Source organism: Eptatretus burgeri, chromosome 12, assembly GCF_056783735.1.
Source record: "Eptatretus burgeri isolate ZD-2024b chromosome 12, Ebu_testis_v1, whole genome shotgun sequence".
NCBI classification, from domain to species: Eukaryota; Metazoa; Chordata; class Myxini; order Myxiniformes; family Myxinidae; genus Eptatretus; species Eptatretus burgeri.
This window is the reverse complement of record NC_140972.1, coordinates 62,876,137-62,895,213: the sequence shown is the minus strand read 5'-3', so window position 1 is coordinate 62,895,213 and position 19,077 is coordinate 62,876,137. Positions and strand designations below refer to the sequence as shown.

General features: G+C 39.7%; 1 long non-coding RNA gene across 4 annotated transcripts in view; it reads left to right on the top strand.

Moving 5' to 3' along the window:
- Positions 1 to 19,077, top strand: part of LOC147015758 (uncharacterized) — a 153,465-nt gene that overhangs the window by 114,934 nt on the left and 19,454 nt on the right. The window contains exons 6-8 of one of the 4 annotated variants that reach the window (XR_015049830.1): positions 3,303 to 3,391; positions 9,894 to 9,940; positions 10,974 to 11,066. The exons of 2 other annotated variants lie outside the window; for them this stretch is intronic. This is a non-coding gene — a long non-coding RNA (uncharacterized LOC147015758). The remainder of the gene's footprint in view (positions 1 to 3,302; positions 3,392 to 9,893; positions 9,941 to 10,973; positions 11,067 to 19,077) is intronic. One more of the 4 variants, XR_015049831.1, reaches the window with a different exon arrangement.

Here is a 19,077-nt window from a genome sequence, read left to right as displayed (position 1 = left end):
GATGTCAAATGTCACACAGTGTCTTTTGCAAAGAGTAAGTGATTGTTACCATCATCCTGGCCAAATTCCTGTCCTAATGTGCAGGGGCACAGCATCAGTGGCACAGCTCTGCCCCAGAGATGATACAACCATGAGGACGATTCACAACTAAATCCCAATCAAATATGCATTTGCAAGAGGTATAAGTTCCAATTCCAAGTTGCCCTGAGAGCATCAAGACTCATCCACAATAATTGGCAATGCGTGGACTGGCACCTCATGTCGACGAGACCATGCAGAGTATAGGCACATTAACCCCCTCTCCACATGTTATGATTGTGCCAGCTGCGTTTTTTTAATGACAATCTGATTGTCACGTTGTAATTCTCCAGAGACTATAAGGTTTTCAGGTTGGTATTTAAATCAGAGTTTTTAAATACTTCTGCTGCAGGATTTAAATCCACAACGCTAACTTTCCGATGCAGTTTCCTCACAAAGGGGTTATCACTGCACATACTTACCGCAAGTAATTTTTAAGTGCATTTAAGCCAGTTCATAGTTCGCTCTCCTGAGATATTCTGAGACCTTTAGCCTGCTATTGTTGAAGTCCAGGTTGAATTGTGGGACTTACTACAAAACATTTGTCCATTTTCATTGCTTCTGAACAGATATCTCTTGTTCATGGCTTGTGATCTTGACATCATGCCAGTCTTTCTTATCTATCTGTTGCTATCACTGGCAACGTTTTGTGGAGCCTGAAGCCATGACAACAATAACAGAAGTAGCAGCTGTCTGCTCAGAGACGATGGTGTATCAAACATGGCAAAACTGTTTTCACAATATTACTGTGGTTAACTTCAGGTTTATTGCATGAGCAAATGATATTGCTTTAGCATCCAATGCATTTTCCTGTTCTAAATCTGCTTTGGAAACTCCATAGCAGTTGTGTGCCCCGCTGCAGATGCCACCCCAAACCTAAGGGTTCCCCTTCGAAACGACAATAAATTAAAATTGATTCATCATACAAAATGTGGATCTTGGACTTTCAAAACCACAACATGCCAATCATTTTTGGACAGATGATATTTTTAATTAGTGTACAATCGAGGGGTCCACTGTTGGAGCTGCCAGTTCTAAATGATTCAAGCAATCATCAATATGGTAACTATGTGGTGCCACCTGGTCCTTCGGACCTCAATTCAAACGTGTGCAACCTGTTTCTTATTATCCAGTTCTCTTGTATTGATAAACCTTTGTCTCAAGTCAAATCAGCGACATGACTTGAGACATGCATGAGATTTTTTTTATTTAAAATCAGCGAAAGGATACTTATCAGCACCTCATTAGTTTCTGGAACTTGCATCCCACCTCGTTTTTGTCTCTTTCTTTTTTCACTTTTACAAAGAAATCAGTTCACTTCGCAGCCATTTTGTCACCTATATTTATGGTATAAATACGAGGTAGGCCCTATGTGTAAAAATAAAGGCCTTTCCACATTTTAATTTCTCTCCATAATAAGTCATGGTTCTTACAAATGAATGGTGCAAATATGTTGCTGTGTTTTATATAGATTAGCAAGTTAAAACATTTAGACCAAAAGTAATACCGTTTGGTTTACCATGAAAAAAATGTTTGTTAATTCTACAGTCATTCAATTTACATTGAGGAATTTTGATGGTATATAAGGTGACACCACATTGTAGTACATTTTGCTAAATGGATTTTCACTTCATTGGATACGGAATGTAAATCCCCCCCTTCCCCCTCCTTTTTGTAATTCAATCAAGCTGTACTTCATTTTGGGAATTTTCAAGCGGTATCCAGAGAGCGTATCAATTGCCTTTTGCTTCCAATTCATGTGATACAAAATCCTAGAGGACTGCTTTGTAAAGCAAACAAGGAGGAAAACAACAAGAGTACGGAATTGATATGAATGGTGCGACACAGTCGTGCCGTACAAGGCCGCGGTAATATCCCACACCGGAGGCATGCTTTGATGTGGCGATGCCCCGGTCCATCTAGTGCAGCGTATGCTAATATTGCTGCAGTCTGTCAATAAAAGCACTTAGGAGGCCGCTTCACTTGCAAACAAACAATTTACGATCAAGCAGCGTGGTGGAATTAGCCCGCAGCATCGGCCCCTTTCGGAAATACCACAAAGCTGCACCTGCACAAGGAACGGGACACCAAAATGGAAAGCAGGTTTCGCAAACAACTGTAAGAGCATGTGTGGAATGCCGAGGACCTTCGAGGGTTTCTCTCGAGTTCTTTTTTAACCCTGCTGGTGGTAAAATGGCACATTTGGGAAGAGTTCTGAATCGACCTTTTGGGAGGAGCTGAAATAAAACGGAGATGGAGGGGTGTATGGTAAGCCATCAAGAAGGAACACGTCAAGCAGGCAATGCGTGGGTACGCCTGGTTCCTGAGGGAATAAGCCACTGGTGTGATAGATACTGGCAGCTGGGCCTGAATACACCACTCAGTCAACACAAACCTGACGTAGAAAATGATTTCATCTACTTGCTGGCACCTTACTTGCGTGACCTCTCCTCACCACCTCCGCAAGGTCTAGGAAGGGACTTTTTTGGTGAACAATAAAGGTAGCCATGATGGAGATGGATATATTGCTGGGTGTCAGGTCATTGCAGTAAATCGTGCTGAATGACGAGGCATAAAAATAATTGAATTAATTAGAAAAAAAACAGAAAAATGAGCTGAAAATGAATACTTAATGCGACAGAAACACATTACGTCACAAATATCTAACTCCATGCTGATATCACTTCAACTAAAAAGTTGTTTGCGGTTCAACTCAAATGAGGTGACTGATTCTCACTTCAGCTAAATTGTATTTCATTTAGTGTGAGTAGGGTCAATGAAGGAATTTGTGCAGATGGAACGATTGCGTCGCTTCTTGCAGAATATACATCAATAGCACCAAGGGTCATAGCTTTAGGTTGAAGAAGAGGAGAGATGACATCATTAAAGCAACAGACTTTCACTCAAAGAGTAGTTACTGCATGGAATGGTCTCTCAAAGGCTAGTGGTAACATAAATGGTAGATAGGTTTAAACTGGCATTTGATAGGTGCCGAGAAGCGTTGGCGATGGAGTGGTACATGGATTTTGGTAGAAATGTCTGGCATGATGGGCCTGATAGTTTCCTCCTGCATTGAACTTCCTTGTAACATGGCAACAGAGAGCATCATTTCAGACATTGGATTCAAACATTTGTCTTTCACCCTTACATGTAACAATAACTCAAGTGATTTTGCAGAACAGGCCTGATATTTTACGCGTATTGTGTCACACCTTCTCCTGCAGGTGTTCCCGCAGTGGAATATTTTTGAGCAAAAATTCCTGAAAAACACATTTCTTTTGGCAAACAATCCCCTTTCTATACTCTGGATGCGGTGAGTGTGTTCTTTGTGTATATCTGTGTATGCAATTGGCACAAGGTGAAACGTTTTACATAATTCCACGCTGTAGAACTGACAATAAAAATGGTTTCAGTGGATTCATATCTTTAAGCAAAATATTGAACACCAGTTGCAGGAGGATCTTCATGGCTTGGAATATAAATCTGTGAAATACAACAGCGTCGCGACGACAAAAAAAAATAAAAATAAATAATTTGCTCAAGATTACAGTTTTCAGTGAAAACACTTTGTTGTTGCGATCAGACACACTGGCTTGTGAGACATTGCACAGCCTTTCATTTTGTAATTGATGATGTCTCCAAGATCGCGTGATGGTATTTCTTGAAAATTGACGCCATTTCAACACGGATTCAGTGAAATGATCAAATTTACTACGTGCCTGGGTGTGAGATACAAACGAACAGCAGGCGTTGTTAGATCTGCTTAGCACTTCACTCCGCGGATCACCACGTATATCCGCCATCCACCGGCTGTTTAATGGACGGGCGTGAGCGTATTTCATGTGCTTTGCACTGGCATGCATTACCGGCACTGAATGATTCCCTGGAATTATTTTTACGCAGCGCGAAATTGTCACATGAGGAAATGCATGCTCGGTATTTGAAAGGTGTAATCCTTCAGTCAAATGAATCACTTTAATATCCCACTCCTTGTACTATTTTTTGCAAGAGTGATGCAAGAGTGGAGGTAGGTGGGTGTTTGGGGTAAAATAGTTGGGGGGGTGGGGGTGGTGGAGACAAGATTAAAGAAAGAAATAACTGTTGTAAATATGTTGGATTGAAAAATAAATGTATAATGCTGTAAAAAGGAAGTGAAAGAAAAATTACACACATTGCCACTAACAAACTCTCAACATGTTACACGTTTTGTATTTGAGAAGTAAAAACGAAAATAAAAAAGCAATAAAACAGCCGATCGAGCTCTTCTCATCGGCCTTACATTAAATGCAGAATAGAGAAAAACTGTCTATTTGTTCCATCTTTGTTACTTTAATAACGCACCGAGGGAAATGTTGAACTGTATTCTCAAACTTTTATGAAGATGCATCTCCAGTTTCCCTTAACAGCCACCGCGGAGCAGAAAAACTGCTGTAATTTTCGCTTAATGACCATCTCTGACCCTGTACCCGGTTCGCATGACCCGGAATTCAATAAGTCTTAAATTGTGGGATGGATAAAAGGGACGAGTTATGTGGCGTGCAATATTGTGCTTTGCTGTGCAGATATGAATATGTTATTTTGGACTATGTTGTATTGTATTGTATTATGAAGGAAGGAGGAGGGGAGTGGTAGAGGGGGGCAGGGGGATATAGCTTATGGAGGTGGGAGCAAACGCCCCTTACTTTTTTTTTAATTTACCGAAGATTATTTGAGAAAAATGATTCTTGTGTATCAGGGAAAACACGATTAGAGCAAATTGAGAGAAAAAAAAGCCAAATGGATTTTGTGGAATATCTCTCATTTATAGCGTAATACTGAGGCAGTGTAGCAGGAAACAAAGTAGATAAAATATTGTTGATTACTTTGCATGCAGCCCCAATGAGAGAACCACAACAACAACAAAAATTACAACAGCCCTCAAGTATGATAAGTTTGCAAAACGTTATCGTGCTGGGCTTAAAAATATAAATGTGAGAAATACATCTCAATTAACGCAAACGCTTCTTGCTGACACGCACATATAGCGAATTGCTTACCGCGAAAAGGTACTGATCCTGTTTATGAAGAAGGAATTCTCTCTGGCATACTTCAAGCGGATGTATGCAAAATGATAGCTTAAAAAACGCTCATTAAGAAAAGGCTCCACTGGGTTTTGCATCGGCCTGTGCAAAATGAACGACGAATAAGCACCCACAAAGGTGAAGAACGATAATTCAACAAACCGCATTATATGATGACAAATCGTGCCTCTGTGGACTGAAGGTTGGGGTGGACAGCTGAGCAAAGAGGGGAATTGTGGGTGAGGTGGGGGGTTTTAAGAGTCGGGGAGGGGGTTGGTGATGGTGTTCGTTTAACGTTTGTATTGCATCAGCCAAGAAATATTTGGAAATATGCTTGGTGCACACACAAAAAAAAAACTTATGGATATTCGGCCATCTGGTACCAATTTGATAGGTTTAGTGAGCGTAACGTAATACTCTGTTTCCGCAAAGAAAAGTTTAAACTAGACACCTGTCAAAAATTGCTTTTCAAGCATTCCCATATTGTTACCATTAAGCTTCCTGAGGTCAGTGCATTATGCTTTGGCTGAACACAGAGAAGAGAGAGACAGACAGACAGAGACAGACAGACAGAGACAGACAGACAGAGACAGACAGACAGAGACAGACAGACAGAGACAGACAGACAGAGACAATAAAAGAAAGAAAAATAAGTTTTTAAAAAAAAAAAATTCCCAAAACACCTGAAACTCATTGTTCCCTAATCTGATTAGGAAAATACTCGGCCTTTGTGTTGTATTTTGCCTGATCAAAAGGTTTACCAAACATGGCATTCGAATAGATGAATGCTCAATGCAAGTCTTACATAGTCACTTGCATTTCCAATGGTTGTCAAAACAATTCAAGTTGACTACGTCGGTGTAATGATATTTTGTAGATTGTGAGCATTGTGATTCCTTGGTGAAATTGATCTGATGGTGCAAATAATTTGGGCAAATATGAGGAAATCTAAGAGAATGTGAAATGAGTTTACATTAGTACTAGATCGTTTTCATGTTCCACTGAGATAAGGAAGTTGAATATCTTTTAGTATCTGGCAGCGTAAGGTTTGATTTACTGTGCCTTATAAGTAGCATCTGTTTTCGTTTATCCACATACCGTCTTCATTTCCAGTGAATATCTGAAATGCTTTTAGAATTGAACACATTACACCCTTAAAACACATGTTGTGTTATGTAAAGAGTGTGCTTGTTTTTGATTGTACACCTGTGTCAATCATTTCCATGTGGGATTAGTTTAACTTCATATACCACAAAAAGTAATAGTTGTTTTATATATATATATATATATATATATATATATATATATATATATATATATATATATATATATATATATATATATATATATATATATATATATATATATATATATATGTGTGTGTAAGACTGAATCACGTGTCTCGCCCGTAATTGGGAACCAATCAACTCTCACCGAATCAATTATCCACATGTGGATCAATTATCTCACCTAATCAATTATCCCTCCAATTAAGGGTGAAGGATGTGATTGGGATATATCCCAATCACATTTCTCACCCTCAATTGGAGGAATGACTCATCAACTTCCACCGAATCAATCATCTCAGCCGCGACTAAGACTACACAATGAAATCACCACTCAACCTTTCTACAGCCTTCTCTGATTGGAAGAGCCAGGTCGTGATATATATATATATATATATATATATATATATATATATATATATATATATATATATATATATATATATATATATATATTCCTATAAATTAATTATTTCTCTGTTATGATTATCAGGTATTAGCTCATGCCAATTGAAATGGCATGAGTAAATCTTCGAGCAAACATCTAGCAAGAATCATGCTATCTATAAAGTTTATAAACCTCGGAAAGTTGAAGCCTTTCCTGCAATCCCCTAATCCTCTCACTGCGAATGTTCCAATACCTCGTATGGATACAATTTTGTGCTGGTTTTTGAACAGGTAAATGCAGTGACCTCAGGGTGAGTGGATGACTAAAGCCATTGTTGGAGCCTGCTGCTGCAGTGGGATTAACAGAAATTATTTTTACTCCCTGAAAGGAGCAAGGGGGCAGAATGGGGGGTGAGAGCTGCACCATGCAGGAAAGCTGGGTTGAAGCCAAGGGAAATGGGGGCTTTCCTGCATCTTGTTTAAATATAAGAGGAGGCTGAAAATTTTAAGTTAAAAAGCACTCCAGCTCAAGCTTTCACAAGTATTTGAGCAGAACATCTTTGGTGAAGATAGAGACAGAATGGATCTTGCAACTTGAATACTCACAATGTAATATTCTGATTTTCAGTTTATTCATGGCTTGTGCAACATGAAGTTTGTAAATTGTAGTATGTCTAACCACAAATTATTGATTATGTATACAATGACCAATTGAAGTGTCATGACAGCTCACTCCTCTCCATTGTACACATACCATCGTATACACCCTACTCCCCGTTGCAAACCAGTAAGCATTTGGTACCATGACTTGGCTGGTGCCGTCAACTGCTCACATTAAATTATGATTCCGTGGGCTTTTGGGTAGATTATTTAAACCATTGTGCTCTCTGAATTATTTTTTGTTCACATCTTGAGCCGGCAACAGTGTGGCACCGTATGAAAAAGTACCTTTGAATTGAGGAGCTGACCATGTCACAGTTGTAATCGTGGGAAGTTGTAACGTCTGTGATAGCATCATCTGGTTGATATACAGATGAAATAAGTTGTGGCAACTTATTCCTCTACTAGGCATTAATCCACATGAAGCATAGGTGATTATTTGATGTGAAAAAATCTCATATTTTTAGCTTATCTGGAATTGGAATTCCAGATATGGTGTTATCATGAACCACCCGTCCGTCTGTCTCCAGTTTTTTGACTTCCCGGCCGCCCGCTGGGCTGATCGGTCAAAATTTGGCAGCAATGTTCTGCTCCTGAGTCCTGACTGGTAATGGGGATTGCAAAGCTCATTCCAGTCATGTGATTTTAAGTAGCTCAAAACTGCCGACTTAGTAAATTCCTTCAAAAATCTTTTCCAGACCCACCAGTCAGAATGCTACCAAATTTGGGTTTTGCAATATTAGGCCAGGGTAGGGATGTTAAATTGCGGAGGTCATGCCGATCACGTGACTGAAAGTGTCAAAATGGCCGACTTCATCCATTTCTGGGAAAATCGCATAAATTCCTTCCAAAATCTTCTTCTCCAGAACCACAAATCAGAATGTGACCAAATTTTGGTGACAACATTAAGCCAGGGTCCAGATAAGCTGCAGGCCCAGCGGTCATATTTTTACCTCCACCAACGAAGGTGAAGGAGGTTATGTTTTCACCCCTTTCAGTCTATTTGTTTGTGTACAGGATATCTCAAAAAGTTGTAGACGAATCCGGACGAAACTTGGTGGACACATTACATTCTGTGTGTGACAAAGAATTGATTCAATTTTGGTGAAGATCCAAATCCAAATCCAAATCTGATAATTTTATAAGTGATTCTTCACCATTGTGAGATTGGGCGAAGCTAATGTATAGCACAATATCTCAAAAAGTTGTGCACGGATTCGGACGAAACTTGATGGGCATGTTGGGTGTACTGCAAGGACGAATTGTTTCAATTTTGGTGAAGATCCAAATCTGGATCTGGATACGAGAATTATTTAATTTTTAAAGTGATTCTTCACCATTGAGAGATAGGGCCAAAAACAATAGATAGCATGATATTTCAAAAATGTATTGGGCCCGATATGTTCTCTTGGATCAGGCATTGTGTGGTGGAGGTATGCGCTGTACTGAGTGCCCTTATTGTTACTTTTGGAATGTTGAGTAATATTGGAAACCTATAGAACCTTATTTTCAGAACCCATGAGTGTATGGCTATTAAGGATAAACAAGTATGGGAGTTTAAGCTCTTCTTTTTTTTGTTCACTTACTTACTGCAAGAGAGTTTAAAAATGAAACTTTGATGAAGGGGTGATAGAGTGCCAATCATCTTGTCTAGATATTTGGGTGTTGAGTACTAAATGAAAGATATGCCTTCGATTTAAAATCACATCTCCTTGACGAGGGGATAATGATTATATTGTCCAAGGGTGGGGTCCTCGTAGGTTATAAAAATGTAGAACAGGTGCCTCCTCGGGCTAAAAGTATCCATTTTATTTTATTTTCAGGATTACCTTTTGAGAACCAAGTTTCAGTGTTTCCAAGGGCTTTTTTAAGCTCAGAAACATCTTCAGATGTTCTGTATCACATTCACAGAGGACTCAAGGATTTTCTTAAAAACTATGACAAACATCAATTGTAACTCGTTTCTGATCATATTTTCAGTTTCAGTATATCTTTCAATTTCTTTGTCACTCCAGTTGCACTGACCATCACTGGTATGATGTGTATTTTCTTCACATTCCAGGTTTTCTTCATATTTTTCATGTCCTCGTACTTTAACTGTTTTTGATTGATTTCTAAATTATTTTGACCAAATTCATTTGGTTCTGACAATGGATGAAATGAACAGGATGACATTGATCAAGGTGTGCTAACCACCACTGGAAGCAAGGAGTAGCTGATGTTCCGGGCATTGACCCTTCGTCAGAGCAACAGAAGGTTCGATTGTTGTTCTTTAAGGGTTATAGGTCGATAGCTTTTCATGGACTGTGATATTGAGGTTTTTTACAGAGATGCTCGTGGATCATTGTGGGTACGTTCAGGTGTTCTGACTTTGTGTTTTGCATCCTAAAAGGTGACTCGTGCTTTCGGTTCTCTTTTCCAGAATCTGCACTTGTCCGTTTGACTCGGTCCTACCATTTTCTTGAAGCTGTAAGTTGTTATGCATTTTATTGTTGTTATACAGTCTTTGTTGTTATGCATTTTGTGTAACGTGTTCTCCATCCCAATTCAGCTGTCCTTATCCTTATGCTTTCATATCTATTTCCTGTTTGTCCCGTTCTCTTTTTAATCTTCCTGCTTGTTTGCCATTCTTCTTGATTTTGACATATCTTTGTTCATATTTTGTTATATACTTTTTTTTTTTTGGTCCTCTTTGCAATTGTTTGGTCTCTGCTCCTTTTTGTTTCTCCTTCTGGTGTCATGTTTTGTAATTGCACTCGTTCTTGTAATTTTAAAAATAAGTTGATTTCGGATTGGTTTGGTCTGGCAGGATGGCTTCGGGGTACACACACTCGCTTCTAGGCTGTCCAGCCTGGGTTTGAATCTCGATCAAGATATAAACTGTTGTCCCAGTGTTTCACAGGGAGGGTGATTCATCAATGTGTGTGCCGTCCTTCGGATGGACTGGACGCCAAATGGGCATCCTGTCTGCGAGCATTAGTTGTTGGGCGTTAAAGATCCCATGGTGTCCTTCGCGAAGAGTAGGCGAGCTATCGCCGGCACCATGAACAAATTACAAATTCCTGCCCAAGCCTTGTTCGAACATCAGGCCTGGCCAGCCGGTACATGGGACTTGGGTCAAGCTTCCCCTGGCCAACCCCACAAGAACGTGGGGATATTTGTAGCTGTTGAAGAAGAAGAAGTTATGAATAGCTTATCAGATTTGCTTTCTTTGTGCTCATGAACAAATGGAATTTGAGGATCGATAACCTTATTACATACGCAGCTAATCCTACAGTTGCTGTTCAATGCACCTGATTTCAGCAGTTTACAGGTTGCTCTGAGGGTAGAAAAACGATAAAAAAAATTCCCCTGTTCTTTGGTGAAAAAAATGTTTAAATTTTGGGGTTTGGTAATTGCACGGAGCTTGCCTAATTAACACTGCTTTCATGTGTGTGGTTCTCTTGCTTCCACTGTATGGAACCATTACTGCTTGAAAATATTGTGTCTTTTGACTGTGCAGTTCAACGGTTCTGTTATTGTTGTACAAAGATGGAAAGTTTCTGCCCTCGACTCGACCAAGTTTGGGGTCATTTGTGTGAATTCTCACAACCTGGTAAGCATTTCTCTTGCGGGCGGGGTGGGGGGGGTGAGGGCATGGGGAAGGGGGAAGCTGAAATTACCCCACATTTCCCATATTACGCCAAAACAATTACATCAGGATGAATAAAGTACAGTTTTTAATCCTGTTTCATCTTTTGAACTTGTAGAGCACATCGTCATGGACCTATTGACACCAACAAAAAAGAAACAGGCTAACATTATGCCTATTCTTGATGTTGGGTTGATTGATTATGAGAAATATTCGGACCATATGTTATTGTTATGCCCCTCAAATTTTTCCTACAAAATTGGCCTATAACTGGGGGAAGTTATTATTATTATTATTATTATTATACAAAGAACACACGTTTTGTTTTTTTTCCTCTTAACACTCACCACATGCCCTGTTCCAAAATATCCCTGACATTGGAAAAAGTAATATATCGTCAAGACTATTTCAGCTATGCCCTAAAACTACACTGCACAGTGAAGCAAGAGTTTGGACAGCGCCAACAGTTTCACATTAATACATACTGTACTAGCAGTGCCTACCTGTCGTTTCACTGATGGGTTTTAATCAAAAGACAGCATGTTGCAATTCACAAACATATTGCATATTTATTGATGAATCTCAATGAGGATGAAAAATGAAGTGAAAGGTGAAAATAGGAAATTTTATCATTTGTGTTGTTGTTGTTTTATTTGTGTGCTTCTCCGTGTAACCTAATAAATAAATACACACACACACACACACACACACACACACACACACACACACACACACACACACACACACACACACACACACACACACACACACACACACACACACACACACACACATATATATATCTATATTGCTTTGAGAAATATTACCATGAATAATTTTGTGTGTTCCTTCCATGGTCATCACACTGAACTCAAAGGGGTTCCTGCTGTCGTACCATTGGAACCGCAATATTGAGGCTCCATGTCCTGTTTCTTCCTCTTCTCTTTCACAAAGACAGGCTTTTAAAACAGGAATTGTTGTGATTAAATGAACACAAATTTTTATTACAAGTAAATAGATTATATGCTTTCCAACCAATTCAATCCATTATAAGCTTTCTAACAGTGCCATTTTCATTACTCTATGACAGCAGGAACCTTTTGTAATTAAAAGCTTCACACACACATACACACACACACACACACACACACACACACACACACACACACACACACACACACACACACACACACACACACTCGAACACTCACACACATATGTAAGCTTCACCTTTTAGTAATAGATAATGGTGTTTATACAATCCTTGTACAACTTCAAACTTTCATCTTTCATTGCATTGGATGTCCACATGATATAAGCAAACTGTAAATGGCATGTGAAAGCATAATTACCTCTGCCACCGAAGGTGAAGGAGGTTATGTTTTCACTACTTTCTGTCTGTTTGTTTGTTTGTTTGTCTGTTTTTTTTTTGTTTGTTTGTTTGTGTGCAGGATATCTCAAAGAGTTGTGGCAGATCCAGATAAAATTTTGTGGACAATTTGGGTGTGTGTCAAGGATGAACTGTTTAGATTTTGGTGAACATCCGGATCCGGATCCGACTACTGGAATTATTTGAGTGATTCTTCACCATTGAGAGATAGGGCCAAAAGCGATATATAGCACTATATCTCAAAAAGTTGTGGACGGATTCGGTCAAAACTTGGTGGACAGGTTGGGTGTGTGACAAGGAAGAATGGATTCAATTTTGGTGAAGATACAAATCTAGATCTGGATGTGGATACGAGAATTATTTAATTTCTAAAGTGATTCTTCACCATTGAGAGATCGGGCCAAAAACGATATATCGCATGATATTTCAAAAATGTATTGGGCCCGATATGTTCTTGTGGATCAGGCATTACGTAGTGAAGGTATGCGCTCTACTGAGTGCCCTTCTACTTCATAAAGTTTTTACTCAATACAGTTCAAGTTTCTAGGCTTCAAGGTAACTGCCATTTTTCATAATACATCATTCAATCTGAATTTCCAACTCATCAAAAACATGATCGCCAGTTGATGCTGAGTGATTTCATGAATTGCATTTGTGATCCTCGCCCGAAGGTGATCCAAAGTATGTGGTTTTAATGAATAAGCAACAGTTTTAACATGGCGCTTTAAAAAGTAGACCAATTGGGACAGGTCAGGTGAACAAGGTGGCCAAGCAGTACCGATCCACTAGTTTGGGAAGACGTAATTTAAGAGCTGTAAGAAATATGTTTTATATATATATATATATATATATATATATATATATATATATATATATATATATATGTATGGTGAAATGAACAAAACATTATGACAAAGATGAAAAACTCACTTTAGTTCATAGAAAAAAATACAAAATATAAAAAGCTTGGCGAAGCAATAGACATGCACCTTGGCCTGCAGGCAAACTACATGGTCTTATATGTATATGCTGTTTATCTGTCGAGAAATACCTTTTATAGAAGAAAGCATAATAACAAAGGTAAGCACGTGTGCTTCAGCCGAAAGACCAAAGTAGACGGTGAGACAAAGCTTGTCAAACGAATACACATGTACTTTGGCCCCAAGGCCAAAACACATGGTCATACAAGAAACCCTTGCTGTTTTTAATGCAAGGCATCACCAGCAAGACAAAAATAGGTTTTAAAATTGAAGGCTTTTCGCTAGTTCTATTTACTCTTTTACTCCACATTACATGATAGATACTTCTAGCAAATGCTTGATTTTTAAACCCAACATTCCACCATATATTTTAGATTGGAGAGTGAGAGTGAGAGAAAGGGATGATGGGGATGATGGGTGTGAGTTTGAGAGAGAAAGACTGGCTGGAGCGGGGGGGGGAGTGGGCAAGATGGAGATGAGAAGAGCACAGGCATGGAGAGAAAGAGGTGGGGGTGAGTATTGCACATAGAGAGATGCCAAGGAGAGGGAGATGAGAAGGGCACACACACACAGAGAGAGAGAGAGAGAGAGAGAGAGAGAGAGAGAGAGAGAGAGAGAGAGAGAGAGAGAGAGAGAGAGAGGGAGAGAGAGAGAGAGAGAGAGAGAGAGAGAGAGAGAGAGAGAGAGAGAGAGAGAGAGAGAGAGAGAGAGAGAGAGAGAGAGAGAGAGAGAGAGAGAGAGAGAGAGAGAGAGAGAGAGAGAGAGAGAGAGAGAGAGAGAGAGAGAGAGAGAGAGAGAGAGAGAGAGAGAGATAAGAAGAGAAGAGAAGAGAAGAGAAGATGGAAAGATATGGAGATAAGAAGAACACAGAGATGTGTAGATGAGAATGGCAAAGAGAGACAGACTTCCTCATACTGGAAGCTTACCTTGCCAATTTGTGAGGTTGGTATTGCTTCTCTGGCTCGAAAAAACCCCCAAGGCTAGGAACATAATGTACCAGTAGCAGATAACAAGTTTGTTCCCTACTTGTAGAAATCTGATTCACTTCATTTGGAAAATCTTTTTCAAAGGGAACAAAGAACGCTGTGGGTAGAATTCACTTCTGCACTCAATCTTGTCCCCTTTCTTCCTCAAGGTGGATGGTGACTTTGGTAGTTCCCTGTTTGGAAAACACTCTTTCGTTTTGGTTTGCTGTTAAGTTGACATCTTTGCCATATCCGACGGCTCATCAGAACATCAGATTTAAGTATTTTTTGCAAGCACGACATGACCATAAACATGACATCTCCATCTACTTTTCCTCCTGAGGTGGCTCCAACATTATTTTGTGTCACTGTTTCTTCTTCAATTTCGTAATTTTATTTTAGAATTTTCCTGTAAGATTGTTCAGTAAGTTGGAGAATCAGGCCAACATTCTGGATACAACATTGGCTCAAAAATAGAAACTGTATTTGTAAATGGGTAAACGTCATGATTGAAGGTAAAAAGTAATGAAGTACCGCAGTGGTCAGATCTGATTCCATTAACTTCTGCAATTTATATACAGGTAGTGGACAAAAAATGGAGGCACCAATGTAAATGTCAGGACATTATGCCACGGCACATACAGGCCATAGGTGGTGGCACAGAGTCTACCAGCGTCTGGAATTCTGCAGGAGGGACGTGGCACAATTCTTCCATGAGAAAGTCATTCAACTCATACTTGTTTGATGGAGGTGGAAAACACTGTCTCAGGCATCATTCCAGAATGTCTCATAAATGCTCGATTGGGTTCAGATCTGGTGACTGAGAAGGCCTTGACATATGGATAACATTAGTGCCATGCTCATCAAACCATTGGGCGACCACACGTGCTCTGTGGATGGGGAATTGGGGGGGGGGGGGTCTCCTCTTGCAGCCATGTTAGCTACAATTATAGGCAACCAGGCCTGTGCAGCATTTTTATACATGACCCTAAGCATGCTGGGATATTAGTTGCTTCATTAACACATGAGCCACACCTGTGTGGAAGCCATTGCTTTCAATATACACTACCGGTCAAAAGTTTTAGAACACCCCCATTTTTCAGTTCTTACTGAAATTTAAGCAGTTCAAGTCCAGTGAATAACCTGGAATGGTACAAAGCTAAAGGCCCAGTCATACCTTGATGTTTTAGCCAGCAATGGCAACGTATTAAAATGTATGTAAAACGCTGGCTTTCGTTGAACTTTTGATGTTTTTTTTTTAAAGATTCGGACGTATTCATAACGACTTGGTCTTATGCATAACGTATTAGAAACGGACACAGAATGTTTCGTTGTGTTATAGATAACTTATACCAACGAATGCTGAACCTGTTGTCGGCCTTCACAACCTATGCCCAACGATAGTCTAACTTATGCATAGCGCGCTGCACGCATCGCCGACGATGACGTGGCGTAGCCTATTAAAAGGCTGCTGCACAACGATTCAAATCATAACCAGCGCAGAAATGGAAGTGTCAACATCGCAGTCACACCTTAGCGATCTTGCCAGCATATGCCGACCTCTGAAAAATGCGTCTAAAACGCTGGCGCACGTCGAATACGGTATGGGTAAGTTTGGTATGCGTGAATAGAACGCTAAAGTACGCTATCATACGTCGTATTAAATGGAGTACGTCTTGTAATTTTAAACATGTTGAAAATTTTACAATGTACTTGCCGTATGACACACGCTCCGCATGCAACGGGAATAAGTTGTACTCACGTTATGCGATCGGTGACACACGTCGACACATTTTCCTTGAAAGGTACTCGTAAGTCGAAACACGTCAAGGTAATGGTTAGCGTCAGTTTTCCAGACTCCCGGTTTTTTTTTCTTCGGTATGACGGTGTTCAGTGTACAGTGCGGTTATGATTTAAATCGTTGAGCGGCAGCCTATTAATTATATTATATTATAACCGCACTAGAAATCGAAGTGTCAAAATTACCATCATGCCGAAGGAAGGAAGAAAAAAATAAAAAAATAAAATAAAAAAACCAGGGAGTCTGGAACACTGACGCTAACCATTTGCTTGATGTGTTTCGACTTATGAGCACCTTACAAGTAACGTGTGTCGATGTGTGTCACCGATCATGTGACGTGAGTACAACACGTTACTCATAGGTTAGAAATAAGTTTCGGGTACGCTAAACATTACTTCGACGTGTTTCGACTTATGAGTAACTTACAAGTAACGTGTGTCAACGATCGCATGACGTGCCTACAACTTATGGCCAGCGTTATGCGGAACGTGTGAGTCATACGCTGGCATACGTCTTAAAATTTCAAGCATGGAAAATTTGAGGACAACCAAAAAGTACAACGTTTAAAGCCAGCATACAACGACGTATGGCAGTGTTTTTCAGCGTGCTCTCAATGTTATCAAAACTTACCCATAACGTATTCGACGTGTACCAGCGTTTGACAAATTTTCCAAAAATCGGCATAAGCTGGCTAAAACGTCAAGGTGTGACTGGGCCTTAAGCGGTAAACTGCCAGAGGTTAAAAAAAGTTTAAGTTCCCAAAAACTGAAAAATAATGTAAATTTCAGAGTTGTTAAAAATCGGGAATCCCTTTTATCCCTTTTATCCCTTTTATCCAAAAGGGAAAAAAAAAATCCCTTTTCAGGGAACAAGTAAGGGTTAGCAACTGCAGCTGTTCTGCAGCAATGGAAGTAAATTAAGCCTTGAAAGTTGATGCAAACAATTTTGATAGGTGTCCCAACTTTTGTTTATTAGTTACAAGCCCTCTGTCTGTATAAAAGAAGTGTTGGGACAGATTGTGTTGCGACACCCTCTGAAGCATTATTTGGCCAATATTGCATTGCAGGAAGTAGTATATTGCTATCATAATGGTGAGAAAAAGACAATTAACAAAGGAAGACAGACAGACCATTCTCTATATATTACTAAAACTCTCATCTTGTATGTTTCTGAAATACAGCCAAAACGGTAAACGATAGCGCAAAAATTTTAGGGCCACCTTACTCACCATTCTCCTGCGGTGTGCATTATCGTTTTATTCAAATTGGGCAACAAAAAAATATTAAAAAACAATTCCCGATTCAGTCAAGTACTCTTCAGGATTATTTGAGCAATGCAAACAACCTCAGCGGTATAGTTCGCTAGAGCTATCTTTTTTTTCTTGAAATGATTTTTTTTTTCATCAACGGCTGGCACAACGGGTTCACGGCTCATCTAGTAACCCTTAAAAGTGTAGTTCTTTCCTTTAGAGAAATTTCAAAGAGAACCAAGGTGTCAGTGAGTACAGTTTCCGACACCATCAAAAGGCACTTGGAAACTGCAGGAAACTCTAACAGGAAGAAGTCTGGCAGACCCAAAGCCACAACACAATCAAAAGACAAGTTTCTGAGAGTCAACAGCTTGCGTGATAGGCGGCTCACAGGACAGCAGCTTCAAGCACAGCTTAACACTGGTCGAAGTAAGGAAATCTCAGTTTCAGCTGTGAAGAGAAGACTTCAAGCTGCAGGTTTGACAGGTTGAGTGGCAGTTAGAAAGCCACTGCTAAGATGGAAAAAATAAGAAAAAGAGGCTTGCCTGGGCCAGTGGACTACTGAAAACTGGAAGAAGGTCTTATGGACCGATGAATCAAAATTTGAAATCTTCGGTTCATCACGCAGGGTTTTTGTACACCATCGAGCAGGCAAAAGGAGGGTTCCTCAGTGTGTGACACCAACTGTCGAACATGGGGGAGGAAGTGTGATGATCTGGGGCTCTTTTGCTGGACCCAGAGTCGGCAACTTGCACAGAGTGACTGGCACCCTAAACCAAAAGGACTACCACAGCATCTTGCAGCACCATGCAATACACTCTGGTCTTCGCCTAGTTGGTCAGGGGTTCATCCTACAGCAAGATAATGACCCAAAACATACCTCCAGGCTATATGAGAACTACCTTAGAAGAAAAGAACAATACGGTAGGCTTCAAATCATGGAATGGCCAGCACAGTCTCCAGACTTAAACCCCATCTAGCTGATTTGGGATGAACTGAACATAAGGGTGAAGGCAAAGCAACCTACAAGTGCAACACATTTGTGGGAACTTCTACAACAGTGTTGGGAAGAACTTTCCAAACAATATTTGATTTCCATTGGAGAAATAATGCCACGAGTATGTTCGGCTGTTATATCTGCAAAAGTTGGCTACTTTCATGAGAAATTTAGATTAAATTTTGTTCAACAAAAAGATTCCATGATTTATTTTTTATCTGCAATTGTTTATTTGTTCTATGCTTTAATTTCAGAGTACATTGAAACATTAAACTGCTTAAATTTCAGTAAAAACTGGAAAAATGGGGGAGTTCTAAAACTTTTGACTGGTAGAGTACTTGGAGCCCCTCATTTCACCAGGTGTTTCCATTTTTTTTTGTCTGTACCTGGATATAAATGATCTGGAGTTAAGATTGATGCATGTTTTAATTTAAATTTGTATTTATTGTTACAAAGCTGAGAGAGAGAAGGAAACTTGATAACCTGGACCAAAATATACATTTATTGGAAAGTTTGGATGTTTCCAGAAAAAAACAAGGCAATAATTGGTAGATGGAGTTCATCGTTCAGTCATGTTGAGCTCTCGGAAGGAA